At 34.7% G+C, this 8,469-nt stretch overlaps 1 long non-coding RNA gene across 1 annotated transcript; it reads right to left on the bottom strand.

Moving 5' to 3' along the window:
- Window positions 1–5,942: 5,942 nt before the first annotated feature.
- Window positions 5,943–8,236, bottom strand: LOC110938875. The gene is made up of 3 exons (XR_002591774.1): window positions 8,117–8,236; window positions 7,116–7,191; window positions 5,943–6,155 (listed from the first exon to the last, which is right to left on the bottom strand). It is a non-coding gene; the product is annotated as an uncharacterized LOC110938875 (long non-coding RNA).
- Between the last annotated feature and the right edge of the window lie 233 nt (window positions 8,237–8,469).

Raw genomic sequence — 8,469 nt, 5'->3', positions numbered from 1 at the left:
ATTCCACTAACACAATGAACATTTAGCAACATAATGAACATTCCACTAACACGATGAACATTCAGCAACATAATGAACATTCCACTAACACGATGAACATTCAGCAACATAATGAACATTCCACTAACACGATGAACATTCAGCAACATAATGAACATTCCACTAACAGGATGAACATTCAGCAACATAATGAACATTCCACTAACACGATGAACATTCAACAACATAATGAACATTCCACTAACACGATGAACATTCAACAACATAATGAACATTCCACTAACACGGTGAACATTCAACAACATAATGAACATTCCACTAACACGATGAACATTCAGCAACATAATGAACATTCCACTAACACGATGAACATTCAACAACATAATGAACATTCCACTAACACGATGAACATTCAGCAACATAATGAACATTCCACTAACACGATGAACATTCAGCAACATAATGAACATTCCTCTAACACGATGAACATTCAGCAACATAATGAACATTCCACTAACACGATGAACATTCAGCAACATAATGAACATTACACTAACACGATGAACATTCAGCAACATAATGAACATTCCACTAACACGATGAACATTCAGCAATATACTAAACATTCAGCAACATAATGAACATTCCATTAACACGATGAACATTCAACAACATAATGAACATTCCATTAACACGATGAATATTCATCTTAATTTACAATAAGGATAGACGAAGTTCATATGAACTTACCTTGGTACTTACCCTTACCCATAAATTCTTACATGGTTCCTTATATACAACATACTAAACTTCATTTATAAATAAGAAGTGATTCCGGAAATCACTTACCTTAAGCGTCCATTTCGTACTTGGCGAATCAAATACCTCATACTATTTTACTAATACTAGTTTAATAACTATCCACATACTTTGTTTGACTTTTCGGAAGTCCATTTGTAAATACATTCTGACCTATGCTTACAAATTACCCAATTCTAACACACCCCTCTCTAGTCGAGCAATAAGCTCCTCTTCAATGCATAACCTTTATACATACCTAACGCAAGTCAAAATCCATTGACTCGTTATCCATACCTTGCTTGACTATTTCCTTCCTGTTTGTGACAGTAACATTACCGTACATCATGCTCACCTACCATTAAATAACTTGACCATTTCAAATATTAAATACCGGGTTCAAATGGCAATCACCATTTGACCCGCATAACTCATTTATCCTTTCAACCATTCTTGAATACAGTACATGAGCATAACTATATTCATATATATATATATATATATGCATTCATTCCTACTTATTGATTCATGCCCATTTATGAATTTTAAGCTTTCTCATTATATCATTCATTCAATTCTATGTTTCGAATCCGTCTCGCGGTTTCTAACATATCATTCATATCTTTCATTCCTTTCATGTTTCGAACCCGTTTCGCAGATTCTAACTTATCATTCATACTTCTCATGTGTATTTGGTACTTTCAAAACCCTAAAAGTCTTACATTTCCCTTCACCCTCACGTCCACCTACTACCTAATTCTAACGGACATACCTGTAACAATTATCACGGTCTCACGAACGTCATATGTTTCTTGTGTACTGGCCAGGTACACAATCCACATACTAGTTTCGTGTCTTCGTGTAATCGACACCTTATGTCCGAAGAATTTGGTTTTGGCATGTGTAACATTTTCAAAACTTCATTACCATTCTATTATTATATTCCTTTCTGAAATTTTCCTTCACTTGATAGATTTTACCGTTACATGTACCCGCAGGTTAAATTTACGTACCTGGGGTCAATTTTTCTTATCCCATGCCTTGATGTCGGTCCTAGACCGCATTCACATATCATCCTCTCCAAGCAATTATGCTTACCTTACACATAACATACTGTTAGTTTTCTTCAAATACATACTTAAGTACATACTTACCTTTGCTTCTACTCTTAGATCTTGATCGAGTCTCGGATTGTACGGGTTCCTTGTCACAAGGGCACACAGGTTTGAGTCCAAGTATTTACCTCCTCGTACTTGATTTCCCTCAAACCAGGGCACTGATACCAACTTGTAATGCCCAGATTTTCTAATCCGAAAAAGTAATAGTATCATACTATTATTTAACAAAATTCGGGCACGACCCATTCGTATTATGAACAAATCCCTGTAAGACCAACTTGTAACAACTTAAATACGACACAGCGGAAAATATGAGCCCAAAAATTTCGTTCTTAAAAAGTCATATTAATTACTTGAAGACTCAATTACAAATTGCAATACGTTCATTAGAGAGGATTCACAATGTTACATTATATCAAGGCTTCATGACCAATTTAAAACAAACTATGTGACCTTTCTTTCCCGTACAATCCTTTGCTCTCAACTCGATCTATGTCTGTTTCACTTCGCTAGTGGTAGAGGAAACCCGAGCGATACCTGTGGACACCACGTACAACCCAACCATTAGTCATTAACACCATACAACATTAAACCATATAATAGAAATTAGAAAAGCATTCTATGAAGTAAACGTGGAATTGCCCAAGCGCTTTCTTAAATACTCTTTATCCAAACCAGGTTTCATTCCTTCATGAATCCGACAATCTCATACCTGCATTACATTCCAAACTCAAAGCACATCATTAGTAATCGTAAGTACTCCGACGCCTTGATAACGTTTATACGTATATCTTTAGCATTGTATATTCATGCACACATGCATTCACCCTTGCGCGCCTATTATCACATACACCTATATGCAAAAGTACCTTATACATGTCTACGTCCCTACCTACATACAAACAATCATTTACGAATTTATATACACTAGCTCATGCTTACCACTTCATACACATACGCTTATGCCGAAATGACATATTCACAACTTAACATAATATAGGCGATATACAAAACGACCTACGTGCCTACTAGATTCCTAAACATATTTAGTGATACAATTTCTTACACTAACACGAAAACAAATCCATTCTTTCAGTGCATACCGTAGCTTACGGTGGCTACGTAAGCTACAGTAGTGCCCAGCACAACTTCCATTTTAATCACCAAAACTATCTTATCTTGTCCAATTCACATCCGAAAAAGTTAAAACTTGTTTCTAATTAACCGTAAATCATTTCCCTTTCATAAATGACTATAAATTCTTACCTGGGGTCATAACCATAACGAATTACAGCCTAAGGTTTTTTTTAACCGACTTGTTTCTTTCCTTCTAAATAAACATAATACACTCATGTTTCTGCTTATTCAAAACATTTCAATTCGATTCATTCTATTCCTACATTATCTATGATGTTTCCTTTGATCATCATAATTATATCCTCGCATTCCGTTTCTACATGTACACATACATACAAGTCACATTCACTTATTTGTAAGTTGAGTCTTATCTACAACCATATCAACACAAATCAATGCAATTACAAACAAACATAGCCGACTAACTTCCAACAAACATGATGAACATTTCATTAACATAATGAACATTCCATTAACACGATGAACATTCAACAACACAATGAACATTCCGTTAACACGATGGACATTCAGCAACACAATGAACATTCCGTTAACACGATGGACATTCAGCAACACAATGAACATTCCATTAACACGATGAACATTCAGCAACACAATGAACATTCCGTTAACACGATGGACATTCAGCAACATAATGAACATTCCAGTAACACGGTGAACATTCAGCAACACGATGAACATTCCACTAACACGATGAACATTCCACTAATGCGAAGAACATTCAGCAACATTATGAACATTCCACTAACACGGTGAACAATCAGCAACATAATGAACATTCCACTAACACGATGAACATTCACCAACATAATGAACATCCCACTAACACGGTGAACATTCAGCAACATAATGAACATTCCACTAACACGATGAAGATTCAGCAACATAATGAACATTCCACTAACACGATGAACATTCAGTAACATAATGAACATTCCACTAACACGATGAACATTCAGCAACATAATGAACATTCCACTAACACGATGAACATTCAGCAACATAATGAACATTCCACTAACACGATGAACATTCAGCAACATAATGAACATTGCACTAACACGATGAACATTTAGCAACATAATGAACATTCCACTAACACGATGAACATTCAGCAACATAATGAACATTCCACTAACACGATGAACATTCAGCAACATATTGAACATTCAGCAACATAATGAACATTCTATTAACACGATGAACATTCAGCAACATAATGAACATTCCATTAACACAATGAATATTCATCTTAATTTACAATAAGGATAGACGAAGTTCATATGAACTTACCTTGGTACTTACCCTTACCCATAAATTCTTACTTGGTTCCTTATATACAACATACCAAACTTCATTTATAAATAAGAAGTGATTACGGAAATCACTTACCTTAAGCGTCCGTTTCGTACTTGGCAAATCAAATACCTCATACTATTTTGCTAATACTGGTTTAATAACTATGCACATACTTTGTTTGACTTTTCGGAAGTCCATTTGTAAATACATTCTGACCTATGCTTATTAATTATCCAATTCTAACACACCCCTCTCTAGTCGAGCAATAAGCTCCTATTAAATGCATAACCTTTATACATACCTAACGCAAGTCAAAATCCATTGACTCGTTATCCATACCTTGCTTGACTATTTCCTTCCTGTTTGTGACAGTAACATTACCGTACATCATGCTCACATACCATTAAATAACTTGACCATTTCAAACGTTAAATACCGGGTTCAAATGGCAATCACCATTTGACCCGCATAACTCATTTATCCTTTTAAACATTCTTGAATACAGTACATGAGCATAATTATAGGCATATATATATATATATATATATAAGTGCAAACCATAACTTGAATAATATCCGCTTCTTAAAGAATATTTACTTGTTCGATCTATAATTACTTAAAATTTTGAGCCTTTCATTCTTGGCATTCATTCTTACTTATTGATTCATGCCCATTTATGAATTTTAAGCTTTTTTATTCTATCATTCATTACCTTCTATGTTTCGAATCCGTCTCGCGGTTTCTAACATATCATTCATATCTTTCAGTCCTTTCATGTTTCGAACCCGTTTAGCAGATTCTAACTTATCATTCATACTTCTCATGTGTAGTTTGGTACTTTCAAAACCCTAAAAGTCTTACATTTCCCTTCACCCTCATGTCCACCTACTACCTAATTCTAACGGACATACCTGTAACAATTATCACGGTCTCACGGACGTCATATGTTTCTTGTGTACTGGCCAGGTACACAATCCACATACTAGTTTCGTGTCTTCGTGTAATCGTCACCTTTTGTTCGAAGAATTAGGTTTCGGCACGTGTAACATTTTCAAAACTTCATTACCATTCTATTATTATATTCCTTTCTGAAATTTTCCTTCACTTGATAGATTTTACCGTTACATGTACCCGCAGGTTAAATTTACGTACCTGGGGTCAATTTCTCTTATCCCATGCCTTGATGTCGGTCCTAGACCGCATTCACAGATCATCCTCTCCAAGAAATTATGCTTACCTTACACATAACATACTGTTAGTTTTCTTCAAATACATACTTACCTTTGCTTCTACCCTTAGATCTTGATCGAGTCTCGGATTGTACGGGTTCCTTGTCACAAGAGCACATAGGGTTGAGTCCAAGTATTTACCTCCTCGTACTTGATTTCCCTCAAACCAGGGCTCTGATACCAACTTGTAATGCCTAGATTTTCTAATCCAAAAAAGTAAAAGTATCATACTATTATTTAACAAAATTCGGGCATGACCTATTCGTATGATGAACAAATCCCTGTAAGACCAACTTGTAAGAGCTTAAATACGACACAACAGAAAATATGAGCCCAAAAATTTTGTTCTTAAAAAGTCATATTAATTACATGAAGACTCAATTACAAATTGCAATACGTTCATTAGAGAGGATTCACAATGTTACATTATATCAAGGCTTCATGACCAATTTAAAACAAACTATGTGACCTTTCTTTCCCGTACAATCCTTTGCTCTGAACTCGATCTATGTCTGTTTCACTTCGCTAGTGGTAGAGGAAACCCGAGCGATACCTGTGGACACAACGTACAACCCAACCATTAGTCATTAACACCATACAACATTAAACCATATAATAGAAATTAGAAAAGCATTCTATGAAGTAAATGTGGAATTGTCCAAGCGCTTTCTTAAATACTCTTTATCCAAACCAGGTTTCATTCCTTCATGAATCCGGCAATCTCATACCTGCATTACATTCCAAACTCAAAGCACATCATTAGTAATCGTAAGTACTCCGACGCCTTGATAACGTTCATACGTATATCTTTAGCATCGTATATTCATACACACATGCATTCACCCTTGAGTGCCTATTATCACATACACCTATATGCAAACGTACCTTATACATGTCTACGTCCCTACCTACATACAAACAATCATTTACGAATTTATATACACTAGCTCATGCTTACCACTTCATACACATACGCTTATGTCGAAATGACATATTCACAACTTAACATAATATAGGCGATATACAAAACGACCTACGTGCCTACTAGATTCCTAAACATATTTACTGATACAATTTCTTACACTAACACGAAAACAAATCCATTCTTTCAGTGCATACCGTAGCTTACGGTGGCTACGTAAGCTACGGTAGTGCCCAGCACAGCTTCCATTTTAATCACCAAAACTATCTTATCTTGTCCAATTCACATCCGAAACAGTTAAAACTTGTTTCTAATTAACCGTAAAACATTTCCCTTTCATAAATGACTATAAATTCTTACCCGGGGTCATAACCATAACGAATTACATTACATTACACATCCCATGCAAATAATATTCGACCCGTTTGTACCCACCAATTTACTTTCGACTTAAATAACAACCTTCGTCAATACTGAGGCATTATTAGGTTATTGCTTCTAATTATTACCTGTCCTTTCATGATGTTTCATAAGCATAAGTATTAAAAAAATTTATTAAACCTACTAAAAAGTGAATCGAGATTCACTTACCTCGAGTGCCCGTCTCGTGTATGCTTCCTCATATCCTTTATGTATCCTTCCATGTTTCCCCCATCTTGACATGATCCTATACTTTCATGTCATCATGGTTACCATTTCATTAGTATAAACACACATTCTACGTTATACTTTATTTGTCAAATTCCAATCAACACAAAATATAAGCTTGAAGTCGCATCTTTTCATTCCGCATAATTCTTCATGTTGTTACATTTAGCAAATATTGATATATCATGTATTTAATGATTTCTCTAATATAACACTTGTGACAAAAGCTTAATACACTAATTATGCACATTCAACATATTCAAATACTTCCATATTTTTCATCTCATAATCCCACAACTATCAACATCATTTAAGATTGACCAATTTTAACGCTACCCTTGAACCCAACTTTAGCTTGCTAGAAAAATCCACATATCATACAACCACTTCACCCAACTACAAAATCAACTAAGTGTATTTGGTGTGCCATAACCTTATGCATAGAATACAAGCTACTAATGCACGCTTCTAACACATCATACTAACAATCAAAGTCCCATATGATCTCTACTTAAATCACATTTTTCATCTTAGTTCGCTAACAATCATGTCATTATCACTTTTCATACATAATTACCCGCAACTTGCATACAATTTTACATATTTGTTCTCTTAGGCATTTCATCGAACACTTGGCGGGTTTCGCATTTATGAAACATTATGTACAAGCTTTTAAAGCATGATTCTTACTAATTCTTCACATAACTTTCATTTTAATCCAGATTCAAAATCAATAATCTATAACATCCATTGTCATACACCTCAAGCATCATCAAATTAACATTAAATACATCATCATCATCCTACCTAACAATCAGAAATCTAAGCATAATTCAAGTTTCATAAGGTGTTTCTATCAGATATCCATCCTAACTTCACTTAGATTCACGAGTCCATCAACACCCAATTCACCCAACATCACCAAATCATAAAATTTAACTTACTTGATAGTGAAGAACACTTAGGAGATCGATAATCTTGATACATGCATCCTAAAATCCTTCAATTCCCTTTTTGATTTGAAGATTTCTTGAAATTTAGGGTTTACCCCTCTTCCTTTGGCCTTGTCGATCTCAAATACGCACACAGTGTGTGTGTTTTGAGCTTTGTTTATTTAAAACACAAATTCCTTCCATCTTGTCAAGTTTAGTCCCTCTAGATTAGGTGTTTATTTATTTCTAGGTATTTTCCATTCTTAGGCATACATCATAACACATTCTTTAACTAAATAAATTTAACAAATAAATTTCTAACAATTATGCATAATTTATCACTTTTGGGGTGTTACAAAAAGACG

Source organism: Helianthus annuus, chromosome 5, assembly GCF_002127325.2.
Source record: "Helianthus annuus cultivar XRQ/B chromosome 5, HanXRQr2.0-SUNRISE, whole genome shotgun sequence".
Classification (NCBI taxonomy): domain Eukaryota; kingdom Viridiplantae; phylum Streptophyta; class Magnoliopsida; order Asterales; family Asteraceae; genus Helianthus; species Helianthus annuus.
Note: the sequence above shows the minus strand (reverse complement) of the source record. Positions and strands in the feature narration are given on the sequence as shown.